The sequence below is a fragment of the Stigmatopora nigra genome, chromosome 11, assembly GCF_051989575.1.
Source record: "Stigmatopora nigra isolate UIUO_SnigA chromosome 11, RoL_Snig_1.1, whole genome shotgun sequence".
NCBI lineage: Eukaryota > Metazoa > Chordata > Actinopteri > Syngnathiformes > Syngnathidae > Stigmatopora > Stigmatopora nigra.
This window is the reverse complement of record NC_135518.1, coordinates 11,333,894-11,352,094: the sequence shown is the minus strand read 5'-3', so window position 1 is coordinate 11,352,094 and position 18,201 is coordinate 11,333,894. Positions and strand designations below refer to the sequence as shown.

General features: G+C 38.0%; 1 protein-coding gene and 1 long non-coding RNA gene across 3 annotated transcripts in view; one reads left to right on the top strand and one right to left on the bottom strand.

Annotated features, from left to right (window-relative positions):
- Positions 1-3,088: 3,088 nt before the first annotated feature.
- Positions 3,089-18,201, bottom strand: part of tmtc4 (transmembrane O-mannosyltransferase targeting cadherins 4) — a 63,480-nt gene continuing 48,367 nt past the window's right edge. Inside the window, exons 23-26 of the mRNA XM_077728007.1 lie at positions 12,374-12,515; positions 5,605-5,706; positions 5,177-5,496; positions 3,089-4,246 (exon numbers count right to left, since the gene is read on the bottom strand). The gene's annotated coding sequence lies outside the window, so the exon portion shown is untranslated. The remainder of the gene's footprint in view (positions 4,247-5,176; positions 5,497-5,604; positions 5,707-12,373; positions 12,516-18,201) is intronic.
- LOC144204194 (uncharacterized) lies at positions 6,928-14,349 on the top strand. Of its 2 annotated transcripts, XR_013327846.1 has the most exons (9): positions 6,928-7,199; positions 9,863-9,902; positions 11,949-12,200; positions 12,399-12,446; positions 13,112-13,188; positions 13,256-13,329; positions 13,397-13,470; positions 13,538-13,611; positions 13,678-14,349. It is a non-coding gene; the product is annotated as an uncharacterized LOC144204194 (long non-coding RNA). The 2 variants fall into 2 exon arrangements; XR_013327845.1 differs by having other exon boundaries at positions 12,284-13,188.

The following is an 18,201-nucleotide window of genomic DNA, read 5'->3' as shown; positions in this document are numbered from 1 at the left end:
CCTAAGAGACAGACTTACCACCCCAATTGGCACTGATGGGGTAAAAATATGGAAAAAACTGATTGATTTAAGATTGGTGAGTGATTTATGAGTCTAATTGATTGTGAGGGAATTTGCTTCATGTTTGTTGGTTCACTTTCTCTTGGTGTTTTAGTTTGGGGCATTTTGAGGTTCCTTATTAACTCATTGGTTTCCATTAAGGATGTCGTTTTGACTGCAGGGGGCGACAGTAAGAATGTGATGGCGATAAAAAAATGTGCAATGTGCAGTAGTGTATACTAGTGGTTCCCAACTACTGGTCCGTGGACCGATACCGGTCCACGAGCCACTTGGTGCCGGTCTGTCAGAGTAATAAATATTATGACCTGCAAAATCCCCCAGCGGACTGCTTCCAGCCCGCAAGCCGCATGTTTGACATCTTAGCTGTTGAAACAATAATAACTGGCAGTTTGGTTACTTTTAGTGCATTTTATGAGTCAGCAGTTATAGTATATTTGCAGGCATATTTTACTTTGCAGTTCCACTGGTACATAGCTTGTTTAAAAAAATGGAAGTTAATATTATTCACGTTTTTGCAGGGAGTGGTGTGTCTGTTGTAACTCTGTTATCTTCACCGTGTCACAGCCTAACGTTTGTGGTGGAGAAGCGGAAGGTTTTATTTCATGTAATTGGACAATTAATGTGATACCGCATGTCATCTTTCACAGATGAGACCTTGTGATGTGTTCTACGTCTTTCGTTTCTATGCTTTTGTGGTGAAGTGCGCTTGTTTTCATGTTGCTAATGTAAATGAGTTGGACATGAAACGTGTTGAGGTTCTGCCAGGTGACTGGTACCCCGGTAGCCAATTAGATCCTCCAAATTTAAAAAAAAAATTGCTTCAGGCCTTATTTTTTTCATCTTGGAAATGTCTTTTTTCTGCCACCTTTGGACTTGTCGTTAAAAGACAGGAAAATTTTGTTCTGTAAGGAGATAAAATACAGTTTCTGCCGCTTCTTTGTTAAAAGAATCGCTTCCAACTTGATGATCCCGAAGCAAATGCCCCAATCTTGTCTTGCAAAGTGAACTAAATCTGCCAGTTTAATTCTTTTAAAAGCAGGCATGACCACAAAAAAGGCAAATTGTAGTGCTACTTTTAGCATTAGGTACCAATACCAGATCCAACCAGATTTATCTGTAGTTAAAATGAGCATATGGTGGAAAAGCATTATACAAGTGCATTTATATATATTTTATATATACTTTTTATTTGATCAGAAACCAAGAAAAAACATACATAAAAGCCATGGGCATGTGTCAAAATAAGTCTCACTTTACCTTAAAAAAAACATTAGTCACCCAGCAGACCGCTTCCGGCACGCAAGCCGTATGTTTGACATCAGATGTAGAAACAATATTAACTAGTAGTATTCCAGTTAAGTTACTTTTACTGCATTTTATGAGTCAGCAATTATAGTATATTTCCATGCATATTTTACTTTGCAGTAATACTAGTACATAGCTTGATTAAACATATATTAGTCACACTTGGCAAGCCAAACCATTAAAACAAATGCGACCTATCATCCAGAAAATATGGTAACGTCACAATTAACAACCGGTTAGAGTAACACTAACAAAAAAACTGACCTACGTTAATCCCCTTAATTTGTAATGCTGCCTCCATGAAACAAGGTCTCCGCTTAGCAACATTATCTTCATTAGCACCAGTACAAATTGTATCAGCAATACCAACATGAGTCAAGCGAAATCTCAAATCTCTCACATCTCAACGAAAGTCATGTTCTGCATCATTTTAACGGAAATCGGCCGTTTGTTTACCCGCTAACGAGCATGCATTTGCTATGTGTTTGAGTGTGTGTGTGTCGCCTTATCGGCTTGTCATCAGGGCTTCACTTCCAGATCGCAGTTTACCCTCACTTTAGATGTGGCCTGATAAGCATCTCTATGCACGCAGGCCCAATTGTACTTGGGAGGAGGCAGAGTTTGTTTCTGAAGGCTGGACCCCCTCACTTCCCCCCTCCCCTGAAATGGAGATGTTATTACATTAGCAGCTAAAAGGGTTTATTCACAGTTAGTGCAGTTTAGGTATGCAAATGACGGATTTTAAGTACTGCTGTGTAGCCTCGAGGTACGGCGCAGAAAGCGCAGGAGATTTGCGAGGATTAGTTCCACAGGTTCCTTTTATTATGGAAAGAAGCCCTGGCCAATGTAAGGGGGGAGGAAAAAGGTGCGTGGAAATTGGAGAAAGCAAAGCGAGGAGGGATGTTTTCATTATTCCATTGACATCTTGTATGTGGTGTTAAACATAGAGCTGAAAAAAATGTTTAAAAAATCATATTTCCTAGTGTGTAAAGAGATTTTTCCGATTTTTACTTCTACTTTCGCCAAGTAATGGGCGCCGATTGGGCCGTCTGGAGAAGTTAAAGCCTCCATTATCGCCACACGAGGTGTCACCTTCAATGGGCTCCACCGAAAGGGCACCGGCCCATCCGTGGGAGATGAGTTTTTGAGAGATGGTGGCTTTGAGATGGGAAGAGTCGGAATTAATGGTGCCAGCGACCAAGCCAAGGTCATTTTGGCAGGAGGAGATGTGGCACAACTCGTGGGCGGACACACGGGGCTAATGGCAAATGACTCTGATCTGTTCAGCGGGGAAGAGAATGATGGTAAAAGTGAAAGAGGAGATTGATGGAAGCTGCGTGTGTTGGTGTCAGTCGCCATTCTTCCTGCAGCCTTTGACCTTCATCAAGTTACAGGAAAGATACAAAAAAATGATGATTATACCACAAGCTCCTACTTAAAAAGAAAATAGGTAATGGAAAGAAGATGAGGTTAAAAGGAAGGGAATAAAAAGACCCGTCCCTTTGCTGTACTTCCACAAACAAATACATATGTCCTGACCCAGTGAGTTGAACTTTTGTCCATTTATAACCACAGTTGAACTGCTCCCCCTGCTGATACTAAGAAGAAACTGTCTCTAGGGCCCCTCACTCACACCTTTGTATCCTTTTCTGACCAAAGTGTGTGTATAGGACTTAAAAGTCTGTGTTCTATCCTGCAGCCAGGAAAAAATATGCATGTGACATCCCTTTCCTTCCTTGCTTTTGTAGTATATGCATGCCCTTTGCTGTCTTATTTTAAATAATACATAGCGTATTTTGCTGACTATAAGTCATATCTTTTCATTGTTTGTCTGGCCTACAACTAATACTGAAGTGTTACTTATATATATATGATTTTTTTCCTCTATTAGAACAATAACAGCCTCTTGTTTTTTATAGTTATCTGAAAAAAATGGTTATGTTAGCAGAATAGCCCATTTTTTTTACATTTTACTATTGTGATTTTAACATTTTTGTTCTTGGTTTTTAATCATCTGATAAAGTTTTGTGCTAAACTAAAAGTGAAATTCCATGAATACTATTACCACTAAATCTAGACCATTCAGACAACTCCTAATTCTCCACAGGGGACATTTTCCCTTTTGTTTTTAGCAAGTGAAACGCATGCTCGATTGGATTCGGGTCAGGTAATTGTCTCCACCATTGGATAACATTGGCCATTGTATTACATTCTTTTCTACATTAAAACAAACTAGTATTTAGAGCCCTCCAAAAAGAAGTGTGTCCATTCAGTGATGAGAATGAGAGGAAGGAGGGGGTGACTGTGTGTTTTAAAAAAAATGGGGTTTCCCTTGCGCAGAGAGATTCACATTGATTGGGTTTTAATTTGTCGGAAGGCAACCCCCCACCTTAGTCCAACAAAGCCTCCTAATCCCAACCCCCTATTTGTTCTTCCTGAAGAATATGCTTCAGAATCATGGAGGCCTGTGTGGTCAAAAGCAGCTGATAGGAGCAAACTCTGCTCAGCAGGTCTATTGTTTGTGTTTACATTTACATCGTGTGTGTATATGTGTGTTTTTGTGTGCAGGTGTTCCTTCAAATCGTCCTGAAACTTTGCAGGGAATCCATGAAAACATGATCCATCAGAGTCGTCTTTCCCAGGTGGCCATTATATAATGTGCACTTACCTTTTTATTCATCTTCAATAACTCTAATTCGTTTTTGTGTGCTTTTTTGCTTGCTTGTTTTTTTCAGTTTTGTCCAAAGTCAGCTTGGATAGGCTCCGGCACCCCCGCAACCCTTCCGAGGATGCATGGAAGATGAATGAATGAATGAATTTCCTCAGCTCTGTCATATGGAAATGCTATATTTGGGACAGGTAAATATGTTGGAAGAAAGATCTGAAAAATGAAACAAACAAAAAGATTATTTAAAAGATGTTTCTGTTATTTTTTGCAGCTTTCGAAAACAACGAGCAGAGAGTCACTCTCCACCAAGTGAGTTATATTTCTCTTCCAAATTTACATTTTCAGCCTTAAGTGTGTTTGTATGATTTGCACGTGTGTGAACAAGAAGTCTTTGGAGGGTCACGTTCAAGTAGAAGGGCGTAGAAATGCTGCAGGGCTGCTTACAGCAAAGTCAGCCTGGCTGGAGGCAGAATAAATGTCTTTTACAAACATAAAATAGCGCATATGCTAATATTTAATGACATTTCAAAAATATGGACACATCACAAGAGAAATTTCAGGGGTTGTTTTGTTCAGCTAGAGCGGGGATCCGAAACTGGCGGTTTGCGGTCCCTATCTGGACCCTGACACCTTTTGTCTGAGGCCCAAATATATTTTTTAAAATCAATAAATTCAATAATTTTCTTATTAAAAGACACTATTTTTGAACAGGCGATTTAGGGTAACTATGTCAGGGTCTTTGGAGAGATTGTAAAATAGGGTCTAAAAAAATTTAATCATGTTTTTGTAGTTTTTTTTCTTGTCAAATCTGGTTTGCTTGCAAAAATTGCTACTTTTTTTGTCCCTGAATGATATTTGAATCTTTGCAAACTAGTTTTCGATAAATGCAGCCTTTAATTTGAAAAAAAAAAACTAGGATTCCTGCTTCAGTGAGTGCAAGAATATATTGGAGGAGTGGGTGGGATATGTGTGGGGGGGGATTTGCTTCATCTGATTATTGCCAGCCCTGGAGGAAAGCGCTATTCCCGTGTTTCCAATTCTCAGAGAGAATTAATTAGAGCAGAGAACAGTCAGACATGCATGGCGAGCTCCAAAACTACATTAACATTAATCACAGGTGAAATGTATGTCATTCACACTCACCTCCTGGATGATCAGCATCCTCTTCCAAGAAGTCACTACGTATTCATTGTGAAATCCATCTTGACACTGACCGGCCAAAAGGAAGTCCGAATTTGCATTTATTGTATGCCAAGAATATCATCTATTCTGGAAAAGGTTTAAAATGTAAAGGCTCATTTAAATGGCAAAAACAGTGGTGATGTATGGACAAACTAATTAAGCATATTGATTGGGCAGCGCTGTGTGGATTTTAATTAGCATATGCTTCAGTGTGTTAAACATGCTTGCGCTCCCTTTGAGTGGAACCAGGCGGAACCGAGCAAAGTGTCTCTGAAACATGCCTGGTTTAAAAAAAAATAGGTTTACTTTAACACCCAAATTGCCTTCTTATACTCCACCATAAAAATCGAACTTTAAAACAATTTATTTACAAATAAAATGCACTTTACCTTGAAAAAAGTCCTTAAAAATCTCCATTTAAGGCTATTTGATTAGGTCACTTTGGCTCTTCGTCCTCTTTAAATCCATTAAAACTTCATTGAACTTTTCGTCTGTAATAGAAGAATATAACAGGTTGGTTAAAAATGGTTAATAAAGATTGGACATCTATTTTTTTAGGGAAATCAAGGATTGGACATCTATTTTTTGGGGGGATGTGGGACAAAAACCAAGAGAAAACCCACACAATCCTGAAAAAAATCTAAAAACTTGATTGGACCCTTCATCTTAGAACTAAATCCTTCATAAAAGTATCAATGTAATTATTTAGTTGCACTTAAGGCAGTCCAATGAAATTCCACTCATTCTAGCTTACGTGTTCTTACCCATCCTTGTCGCATTTGTGAGCAAACATGGAAACCAGAATTTAACAATTAGCCTTCTCCATTGTTTTCACCCTTTAAGCACGGACATTGAGAGTCTAATTTCCAGCAAAGTGGGTTTTTGAGAGACGCTCTAATAAAACGCTTGGCCTCCTCGCAGTGGCTGGCCGGCGCTCCGGTTCGAGCCTTTCCCGGGCCCCCTGCCGGGTGTATTGATAAGCAGCACTGAACCCTGCGGTCAGTGTTTAATTGCATTATTTGGAGTCTTCTAGTCACTCTGCCCTCGCCTCCTTGATGGGAGCCAAGAACAAGTGTTTACTGATAAAGTAAGACAAAGATCAGAATGGAGGCACAGTGTGGTCTAACAGTCGGGAGTTCTGCCTATCATATTGATGGAGATATTAAAGCAATTTTTTTCCATTTTTCGGCTATGTAAAATATGATATCACAAGACAAGGAGAGATTAAGATTTGAAGTATAACCCTGTTGTTCTATCTTTGTTACCCACAGTTCAAGACTACAACCTGGAAGGATCCTATAAAAGTACAGTAGACTTTCAATATTCATTCACTCATGTTTTACAGTGCAAAAATATAATTGAATATGCCCAGTAGTAGCTTAAATTCAGCCTTTTAGTTTGAGTAGTGTAAATATGAATATAAATTGCCATATTCCTTCAAGTGAGTTTTTTTTCTTGTCATATACGGCCATTGACAGTTCTGAACATAAAGTATATTTCAACTGGTTAAACTGGAATTAAATGATCATGTTTCAACGGTATTGACATTGTTAGACCTCCAACTTGACTGTGATCAAAAGTAATTGGACACTTATCGTCGGCAATGTTAACAATTTAAAAAAACATTCCGTTGAACAAGTTGATAGAACGTTCACTTTTCGGCCTTTCATTGAAAATAGATTGGACGCCTGTCCCTGCCAATGGCAAGCATTAAGTTAACACCCATTTTTTTAACCCAATTCCGATCCTCCAAACAGATGGCATAGATGTTCAAAACTTGAAGGTGCAACGCTTGAGCACCTCCCTTACTCCGTTTTTTTGTGTTGACATGTGAAAGTTGATTGTCCATGCCCTATAGCACCCCCTTTTCCAACCTCTTACTCCACTGCACAGACATGCAAAGGTCAAAGGGAAGAGCATCCCTCTATTCACAAGCGGCCAGCTGCATTCTGTCCATCGCCCTGTGCCTCATCAGAAACGGACTGTGAGTATGACAGACACTTTTTGTGGTCCAAGCGGCTTTTTGTCCGTCAACTTCATTTAGGATGAGACTACATCCATCCGGCGTGCACGTTGTGCAATGATGTGGAAGGACACTCCTCGTCCCCGTGGTGGCCATTGTTGGCGTAGCGCTTCTTTTAGAAAGAGCCGGGGCGGAAAAGACTTACATTGTCGGACGGTGTTCTGCTAGAAGCAGGAGGATGGAAGGAAATGGGGTTTTTAACCGTACTTCCTGGCAGTGCGAGATTTGAAGGGTATCGCCGCTAATTACATCATCATCATCATGCCGAGTTGACTGTGTTTTGGGTAGTTTTAATGAGGATTTGTCGATTTTTGGATGAACTTTGTTCACAATTGAAATGGGCTTAAGTGGGGACACCCATTTGTAATGTGGTTAGCAAGTTCATCGTACAATTCTGAGATGGAGGGTTAAATTCCCGGTGGGTTTCCACCTTTTTGTGTGGAGTTTGCATGTTCCCTGTGGGCTTGCGTGGTTTTTTTTTTTGGGGTGCTCTGTTTTTTTCCCACATCACCAAAATTGTTCATAGCTTTGAGTGTAACTGGTCTTTTTGTTCCCTGTGATTGGCTGGCAACCAACCAATTGATGGTGTCCCCCACCCATAGTTAAATTGGATAGGCTCCCCTAAGACCCCCTGTGACTCTTTGGAGAATAAGCGGTACCAAAAATGAACGACAAAAAGATCTGAAAGTGAATTTTTGACTTTGTGAGAACCAGTTTTAGTTGTCAAAATTAATTTTCCACTTAATACTGTCATTTTCCTAGATTTCCATCAAGGTTACTATGGTGAACTGAGGAAGGAATTGCAGGGAAGGTGCTTGAGTAGGAAACATGCTAAGGAACTGGTCCAGAATGTGTAGTTGAAGCGGGAATTGATCTAGGCCGTTTGAACGCGTGTTTGTTAGTGAGACGGTGGATCGTCGGGAGGGTCACGTCCGAGTTCAGTGTGCCAGAGGTCTCCCAGCTCCGGCTCTTTGATTCGGCTCCCTGGCGGCTCAGAGAATTTCCTCTCTGGTTTCCCAGTGCCGAGCCCACGCTGGGCAAGGAGAGCCGCGGCCAGGAAAATTTATGTTGATGTCAGCAAAGAAAACACTCGCAAAGCCTCCGAGCACGTCTCACAATATTTGTCAAACAGCGGTTTGTCCCTTCTTTTATAGCCCGTTCTTCTCTTTCTTTTTTTCCATGGAATATTTCCACTCATACCTTTTTTCTTAATATTTTTTCTTCTTCTTCGATTTATGTCGACGGGTGGTTTCACACTACCCGTGACTTGTTGACTCTGTTGATGGGGGCGCTGGTGACCACAGCTCTGTGGTTTGTCATAGTGTCATTCTATGATAATGAGCTTGGATAAATGATGGAAAAATGGTGATATTGCATTGTTTTGAGTTTAAATCTATTAGAAATAAGTGAAATTGAATGGAAAATAGGATGAAAATGGAAAGCCCAGTCAGGAATGGTTAGCAGGTCTGCCTCACAGTATCTGAGAACCAAGGTTCAATCCCCAGTGGGTTCTGACCTTCTTGTGTGGAGTTTGCATGTTGTCTCTAGGCTTGGGTGGGTTTTTACCGGGTTCCCCAGTTTTCTTAAACATGTGTGCTAGACTAATTGTACGCTATATTGTCCCTAGATGTGATTGTTTGTCTCCTCCTACCCTGCAATTGGCTGGAAACCAATTGAGTGTGTCCTCCTGCCAAAACCCACCAAAGATACTTATAATTTAAAATAATAATTACAAAAAATAGAATGTGTTGCGTCATTCCTGACATGTCCTTGGCATCTATCCGTCATTTTATAGGTTGTCGTGCCCAAGAGCTGCCATGGTCACCATGGCGATGCAAGTATCCTCCCACTTGCCATCACCATGGCGATGGGAGTGTCCCTCAGCAACCATCAGCATGGGTTAAGCCTCTTAACAGAGATCACCATGGCAATGAGCGCCCGCTGGATCTTCGGGCCAAGCAAGACGCAGGGTGCTGATATGATGATGGCATTTTTTCCCCCTTCCCTTTTAGAAACTCAATCGCAGTCGTCCATGTTGTGTCGTGCGTCTGGTGGGTGGGTGCGGCCGTGTGGCCGCCACCTCCAAGTGGTCCCCGCAGGAGGCCATGACAGCATCACGGCTTCGAGACGCAACAAATAGAATCAATGAGATTTGCGTCTATGTTGCACACTAAGCTAATTGGGCAAATTGACATACTTGGTGGTAGAAGGTTGATTCTTAAGGGTAGCAGCTGTGACTAGATTGGTTGTGAACATAGTGGCGTAGGTATTTTCAAGCACAGGGCTGGTTTTTGCTATGGGCAATGTGGGTTACTGCCCGGGGTGCAATCTGTTTGGGGGTGCACAAACCATTTTTTTTCAAACTATGTTGAAATGTTATGCAGAAATGTCCAAACTATGATCAACTACAGCCTTCTGCCATGTTTGTATTGATGTAGAAGCAAATTAAAATGTATTTATTAGTACTTCTCTGCTTATAAAAGTAAACCAGTCAGTTAAATTTGAGGGTCAAGGTCTGACACAATGTTGAAATAAATTAGGCGAATTATTTTTGTTGTTTTATAGAAATAAACTTGGATATATATTTGAAAGTTGGTCATTGCAGCCTTTGCTTTTTCTTCCAGGGTCCCCCGGAGAAAAAAGTTTGGACACCCCTGCTCGCAGGTATGATATGTTAATAAAATGTGTCAAGCTATGGAAGGTCTGTTTCCTCTTTGTGAAACAGCGTCCAGGCCGAGCGCGGCTAATTAGCCAGCCCATCTGTTCGCTTGGGCAAACTTGTTGGGCTTTAGCGGAGAAACTGCAAAAAGACGCGCTGGCGTCTTTTCTTCGTAGCAGATGACAAGTGTGAGAAAGACCACATTCACATTGTCTTTGCCGGCAGCCCTTTTGTTAACTTTAATTCAATTTCAATCCTATTTGCTATTCATAATGAAACTGATTGTTAAATGGTGACCCTAAAAAATATATCAGTCTTTTCGTCAAGTCATTTAATACTTTCCTTTACATTTTCTGATCATATGCCAGCACAAAAATATGTAAAAATAAAACTAAATGTAATCAGCGAATGATAAAACAATAACAGTTATAACAGTTGGTGCTCTATACGCTTATTGTTTCCGCTGTGTAGACCACACGACACACCAAGTAGACATTTCTTTTGCCTTTCCCTATTTTATTCTTTTTAAATAGCCCTCCTAAAGCCCACCCTACATCCTGTATGCAGGGCCACCATTTTCTCTAGAGGCACTTTAGTGATTCTCTAACTTGTTATGCTAATCGAAGGCCCATCCGCATGAGTAGGATTTATTGCCCATTTGCTCTGAGGAGGAAAGAACAGAAAGAGAATTCAGGGTAATTAATCTCGTTAACCAATGATAATTGGGCTCCAAAAGAAAAGACAGTTACTAGGAGGAGTCGTGGTTAAGACCGCTTCCTGTGTTTTATTTTAAATCCAATGTTTCCTCTTTTTTAAACTATGAGTGTTACATGATTGGTTGTTTGTTGTTTGCTTGTTTGCTATGTCGTTTTTGGCGAATAAAAGCCTTACTATACTATGTTGTTTTGGGCGATAAAAAGCCTTACTATACTATGTCGTTTTTGGCGATAAAAAGCCTTACTATACTATGTCATTTTTGGCGATAAAAAGCCTTACTATACTATGTCGTTTTTGGCGAATAAAAGCCTTACTATACTATGTCGTTTTTTGCGCGAATAAAAGCCTTACTATACTATGTCGTTTTTGGCGATAAAAAGCCAAACTATACTATGTCGTTTTTGGCGATAAAAAGCCATACTATACTATGTCGTTTTTTTGGCGATAAAAAGCCTTACTATACTATGTAATTTTTGGCGCAAAAAAGCCTTACTATACAGTATAGTAAGGCTTTTTTTCGCCAAAAACGACATAGTATAGTAAGGCTTTTTATCGCCAAAAACGACATAGTATAGTATGGCTTTTTATCGACAAAAACGACATAGTATGATACTATGTCGTTTTTGGCGAATAAAAGCCTTACTATACTATGTCATTTTTGGCGATAAAAAGCCTTACTATACTATGTCGTTTTTGGCGAATAAAACCCTTACTATACTATGTCGTTTTTTGCGCGAATAAAAGCCTTACTATACTATGTCGTTTTTGGCGATAAAAAGCCAAACTATACTATGTTGTTTTTGGCGATAAAAAGCCATACTATACTGTCATTTTTTTGGCGCAAAAAAGCCTTACTATACAGTATAGTAAGGCTTTTTTTCGCCAAAAACAACATAGTATAGTAAGGCTTTTTATCGCCAAAAACGACATAGTATAGTATGGCTTTTTATCGCCAAAAACGACATAGTATAATACTATGTCGTTTTTGTCGATAAAAAGCCATACTATACTATGTCGTTTTTGGCGATAAAAAGCCTTACTATACTATGTCGTTTTTGGCGATAAAAAGTCTTACTATACTATGTCGTTTTTGGCGATAAAAAGCCTTACTATACTGTCTTTGTTTGTTGTTTGCTTGAGGAGGTGGTTGGTGGAGATTGAATGATCATGGTAATGAGTTAACTCTTAAAAATGAATATATTGACGAAGAAAAATGACCTTTTCAACAAATAACTTGAAATTGTTGCACAATTTTGTGGATTTGTTTCCGCATTCTTGCCCCATTTTCTTTTAATGTTGTTTATCCTTTGTGTGTTTCTATTTAACTCTCTTAGGAGAACACCTCCCAACTTCACCTGCACCATATGGTAGCAGATCAAAGAGTGTGGAACATTTGCCCTTGCAAGTTTTGTCAATTTGCAGTTTACCAAATGTGAGACCTGTTGAAAGCGGGAGTGATAATGGACGCCGGCGCCCCCCGTTGTTCGTGTCCCGTCGTAACTGCCTTCAAATTAATGCTTCAGCGAGAGCTTCCCACTAATAACACGAGATCTACTAAGTTTTCGCCCAGCGACGACATAGTATAGGTAAGACTTTTTTTTCTTAAAAATCGACATAGTATAGTAAGGCAGTTTTCCAAAATAAATTGTTGTTCGTTCATTTTCCATAGGTGTGGACAGTGTGACGCAGTGGTTAGCTCACATGTCTATCGCCTGGGTGGCCTGGGTTCAAATCCCGGTCGGGACACATTTTCACTTACATGTTTCTGTGCCCTTGTTGTCTAGATCTTCAATAGAAGACAGAGGAAATTGTAGTCACTTGGTGGCGCAGAGGTTAGTGCACTGGACTCCCATCTGGGAGACCTGGGTTCGATTCCCGCTGCCGTCGTTTGGCTGAAAATACTTGGGAAAAAGAATTGGTCAATGGAATAAGAAGAAGGGAAAAAAAAAAGAAAAAACTTTTTAATTTATATTAAACACTTAGTCATACTTTTCAGCAAAAGGTTATATTCCGAACTGCCTTCGGCAGTTCGGAAGACACTTGATGGACCTGTATGTGCGAAAGGCGTTCTCGGGTCGGCCTTCGGCCGACCCTCGACCGCTTGCTTGGTCAGTGTACCGCCGACACCGGGAAGCGAACTCACGTTCTCTCGGTGCAAAGGCGAGTGTGCAACCCACTACACCAACTCGTGCCCCACTTATACATGGGTGTTGAAACGTTTTATCCAAGGAAATGGGGTGAAACACTTAGTCATTTTTTTCACAAAATGCTTCATCCACTACTGAAGACTTATACATTTAAACACTTAGGCAGTAGTACTTATTCTTTTAACTGAATAATATTGGGAAAATCTTTGCCTGCACTTGGATTTGAACCCAGGACCCCATAGGTGGAAGACTGATGACTTAACCACTGGGCCACCACCCAGTGGGAGTAAGTAGTAGTACTTATAGTTTTACCTCTCTCACTTACCTGAATAATATTTGGAAATTTTTAGCAGGCACTGGGGTTTGAACCCAGGACCACAGAGGTGAAAGACTGATGACTTAACCACTGGGCCACCACCATGTGAAAGTAAGTAGTAGTACTTATAGTTTTACCTCTTTCACTTACCTGATTAATATTTGGAAAATTTTTGCAGGTAGCGGGATTTGAACCCAGGACCACAGAGGTGAAAGACTGATGACTTAACCACTGGGCCACCACCATGTGAATGTAAGTAGTTGTACTTGTAGTTTTACCTCTTTCACTTACCTGATTAATATTTGGAAAATTTTTGCAGGCAGCGGGATTTGAACCCAGGACCACAGAGGTGAAAGACTGATGACTTAACCACTGGGCCACCAGCATGTGAAAGTAAGTAGTAGTATTTATAGTTTTACCTCTTTCACTTACCTGATTAATATTTGGAAAATTTTTGCAGGTAGCGGGATTTGAACCCAGGACCACAGAGGTGAAAGACTGATGACTTAACCACTGGGCCACCACCATGTGAAAGTAAGCAGTAGTACTTTAGTTTTACCTCTTTCACATACCTAATTAAAATTTGGCAAATATTTGCAGGCATTGGGATTTGAACCCAGGACCACAGAAGTGGAAGACTGATGACTTAGCCACTGGACCACCAACCTGTTGTTTAGTGACAGTGTGCATAGGTGGACTTTTTTGATTGCTCTACACAGGATGCATCTTTGAAGTTATTTATAGAATCCTTTTGTAAGGCTGTAAAACAGCAGACATCATCATTGTCTTGCTCCTGTTTTTTTTTTTTTTGCTTCCATCTTTCTGTCATTTATTTATTCAAAAGCCTTACTATACTATGTCGTTTTTTTAAGAAAAGCCTTACTATACTATGTCGTTTTTTTAAGAAAAGCCTTACTATACGATGTCGTTTTTTTAAGAAAAGCCTTACTATACTATGTCGTTTTTAAGTCATAAGCCTTACTATACTATGTCGTTTTTTATGTCAAAAGCCTTACTATACTATGTCGTTTTTAAGTCAAAAGCCTTACTAAAATATGTCGTTTTTAAGTCAAAAGGCTTACTATACTATGTCGTTTTTATGTCAAAAGCCTTACTATACTATGTCGTTTTTAAGTCAAAAGCCTTACTATACTATGTCGTTTTTATGTCAAAAGACTTACTATACTATGTCATTTTAAGTCAAAAGCCTTACTATACTATGTCGTTTTTAAGTCAAAAGCCTTACTATACTATGTCGTTTTTAAGTCAAAAGCCTTACTATACTATGTCGTTTTTATGTCAAAAGCCTTACTATACTATGTCATTTTAAGTCAAAAGCCTTACTATACTATGTCGTTTTTATGTCAAAAGCCTTACTATACTATGTCGTTTTTATGTCAAAAGCCTTACTATACTATGTCGTTTTTTGTCAAAAGCCTTACTATACTATGTCGTTTTTGGTCGTTTTTGACGAGAAAAGCCTTACTATACTATGTCGTTTTTGGTCGTTTTTGACGAGAAGAGCCTTACTATACTATGTCGTTTTTGACGAGAAAAGCCTTACTATACTATGTCGTTTTTGCGATAAAAAGCCTTACTATACTATGTCGTTTTTTTTGCGATAAAAAGCCTTACTATACTATGTCGTTTTTTTGCGATAAAAAGCCTTACTATACTATGTCGTTTTTTTGCAATAAAAAGCCATACTATACTATGTCGTTTTTTTGCGATAAAAAGCCTTACTATACTATGTCGTTTTTTTGCAATAAAAAGCCTTACTATACTATGTCGTTTTTTTGCGATAAAAAGCCTTACTATACTATGTCGTTTTTTTGCGATAAAAAGCCTTACTATACTATGTCGTTTTTTGCGATAAAAAGCCTTACTATACTATGTCGTTTTTTTGCGATAAAAAGCCTTACTATACTATGTTGTTTTTTTGCGATAAAAAGCTTTACTATACTATGTCGTTTTTTTGCGATAAAAAGCCTTACTATACTATGTCGTTTTTTTGCGATAAAAAGCCTTACTATACTATGTCGTTTTTGGCGATAAAAAGCCTTACTATACTATGTCGTTTTTTTGCGATAAAAAGCCTTACTATACTATGTCGTTTTTTTGCGATAAAAAGCCTTACTATACTATGTCGTTTTTTGCGATAAAAAGCCTTACTATACTATGTCGTTTTTTGCGATAAAAAGCCTTACTATACTATGTCGTTTTTTTGCGATAAAAAGCCTTACTATACTATGTTGTTTTTTTGCGATAAAAAGCCTTACTATACTATGTCGTTTTTTGCGATAAAAAGCCTTACTATACTATGTCGTTTTTTTGCAATAAAAAGCCTTACTATACTATGTCGTTTTTTTGCGATAAAAAGCCTTACTATACTATGTCGTTTTTTTGCGATAAAAAGCCTTACTATACTATGTCGTTTTTTTGCGATAAAAAGCCTTTCTATACTATGTCGTTTTTTGCGATAAAAAGCCTTACTATACTATGTCGTTTTTTGCGATAAAAAGCCTTACTATACTATGTCGTTTTTTGCGATAAAAAGCCTTACTATACTATGTCGTTTTTTTGCGATAAAAAGCCTTACTATACTATGTCGTTTTTTTGCAATAAAAAGCCTTACTATACTATGTCGTTTTTTGCGATAAAAAGCCTTACTATACTATGTCGTTTTTTTGCGATAAAAAGCCTTACTATACTATGTCGTTTTTTTGCAATAAAAAGCCTTACTATACTATGTCGTTTTTTTGCGATAAAAAGCCTTACTATACTATGTCGTTTTTTTGCGATAAAAAGCCTTACTATACTATGTCGTTTTTTGCGATAAAAAGCCTTACTATACTATGTCGTTTTTTGCGATAAAAAGCCTTATTATACTATGTCGTTTTTTGCGATAAAAAGCATTACTATACTATGTCGTTTTTTTGCAATAAAAAGCCTTACTATACTATGTCGTTTTTTTGTGATAAAAAGCCTTACTATACTATGTCGTTTTGTTGCGATAAAAAGCCTTACTATACTATGTCGTTTTTTTGCGATAAAAAGCCTTACTATACTATGTCGTTTTTGGCGATAAAAAGCCTTACTATACTATGTCGTTTTTTTGCGATAAAAAGCCTTACTATACTATGTCGTTTTTTGCGATAAAAAGCCTTACTATACTATGTCGTTTTTTTGCGATAAAAGCCTTATTATACTATGTCGTTTTTTTGCGATAAAAAGCCTTACTATACTATGTCGTTTTTTTGCGATAAAAAGCCTTACTATACTATGTCGTTTTTTTGCGATAAAAAGCCTTACTATACTATGTCGTTTTTGGCGATAAAAAGCCTTACTATACTATGTCGTTTTTTTGCGATAAAAAGCCTTACTATACTATGTCGTTTTTTTGCGATAAAAAGCCTTACTATACTATGTCGTTTTTGGCGATAAAAAGCCTTACTATACTATGTCGTTTTTTTGCGATAAAAAGCCTTACTATACTATGTCGTTTTTGGCGATAAAAAGCCTTACTATACTATGTTGTTTTTTTGCGATAAAAAGCCTTACTATACTATGTCGTTTTTTGCGATAAAAAGCCTTACTATACTATGTCGTTTTTTTGCGATAAAAAGCCTTATTATACTATGTCGTTTTTTTGCGATAAAAAGCCTTACTATACTATGTCGTTTTTTTGCGATAAAAAGCCTTACTATACTATGTCGTTTTTTTTGCGATAAAAAGCCTTACTATACTATGTCGTTTTTTTGCGATAAAAAGCCTTACTATACTATGTCGTTTTTTTGCGATAAAAAGCCTTACTATACTATGTTGTTTTTTTGCGATAAAAAGCCTTACTATACTATGTCGTTTTTTTGCGATAAAAAGCCTTACTATACTATGTTGTTTTTTTGTGATAAAAAGCCTTACTATACTATGTCGTTTTTTGGTGATAAAAAGCCTTACTATACTATGTCGTTTTTTTGCGATAAAAAGCCTTACTATACTATGTCGTTTTTGGCGATAAAAAGCCTTACTATACTATGTCGTTTTTTTGCGATAAAAAGCCTTACTATACTATGTCGTTTTTTGCGATAAAAAGCCTTGCTATACTATGTCGTTTTTTTGCGATAAAAAGCCTTATTATACTATGTTGTTTTTTTGCGATAAAAAGCCTTACTATACTATGTCGTTTTTTTGCGATAAAAAGCCTTACTATACTATGTCGTTTTTTTGCGATAAAAAGCCTTACTATACTTTGTCGTTTTTTTGCGATAAAAAGCCTTACTATACTATGTCGTTTTTTTGCAAAAAAAAAGCCTTACTATACTATGTCGTTTTTTTGCGATAAAAAGCCTTACTATACTATGTCGTTTTTTTGCGATAAAAAGCCTTACTATACTATGTCGTTTTTTTGCGATAAAAAGCCTTACTATACTATGTCGTTTTTTTGCGATAAAAAGCCTTACTATACTATGTCGTTTTTGGCGATAAAAAGCCTTACTATACTATGTCGTTTTTTTGCGATAAAAAGCCTTACTATACTATGTCGTTTTTTTGCGATAAAAAGCCTAACTATACTATGTCGTTTTTGGCGATAAAAAGCCTTACTATACTATGTCGTTTTTTGCGATAAAAAGCCTTACTATACTATGTCGTTTTTTTGCAATAAAAAGCCTTATTATAGTATGTCGTTTTTTTGCGATAAAAAGCCTTACTATACTATGTCGTTTTTTTGCGATAAAAAGCCTTACTATACTATGTCGTTTTTTGCGATAAAAAGCCTTACTATACTATGTCGTTTTTTGCGATAAAAAGCCTTACTATACTATGTCGTTTTTTGCGATAAAAAGCCTTACTATACTATGTCGTTTTTTTGCGATAAAAAGCCTTACTATACTATGTCGTTTTTTGCAATAAAAAGCCTTACTATACTATGTCGTTTTTTTTGCGATAAAAAGCCTTACTATACTATGTCGTTTTTTTGCGATAAAAAGCCTTACTATACTATGTCGTTTTTGGCGATAAAAAGCCTTACTATACTATGTCGTTTTTGGCGATAAAAAGCCTTACTATACTATGTCGTTTTTTTGCGATAAAAAGCCTTACTATACTATGTCGTTTTTTGCGATA